The sequence below is a fragment of the Zootoca vivipara genome, chromosome 14 (genome assembly GCF_963506605.1).
Source record: "Zootoca vivipara chromosome 14, rZooViv1.1, whole genome shotgun sequence".
NCBI classification, from domain to species: domain Eukaryota; kingdom Metazoa; phylum Chordata; class Lepidosauria; order Squamata; family Lacertidae; genus Zootoca; species Zootoca vivipara.
The window spans coordinates 18,177,520-18,177,860 of record NC_083289.1 but is presented as its reverse complement, the minus strand read 5'-3'; positions in this window follow the sequence as shown (position 1 = coordinate 18,177,860).

Sequence of the window (341 nt, the reverse complement as noted above, 5' to 3'; positions counted from 1 at the left end):
GTGAGTGAGGAAGTTGAGCTGAAAGTTTAATGAAATGTGTAAAAGGGAGGGAGGGGGACGAAAGGGGAGCAGTCGCGGGCCGAGCCTCTGGGCTTTAAGGACAGCCTCTTAAAGGAGCAAGCACGCCTCTTCCAGTCCCCCGTGCCTCAAAGCAGGCTGCAGAAATGATGGAGATAACCAAGAGAGGGTACCCAGACCGTGTAGAAGACTGGCGCATCCTGCATATGTAATTGCGCCTGCTACTTGTTTCGTTTTTCATATTGTTGTCGAGGTTTTCTGGAGTGAACACCAATACGAGCTTGGAAACAGGCGTGGGAAATGGTGGTCCTTTGGGTGCTGCT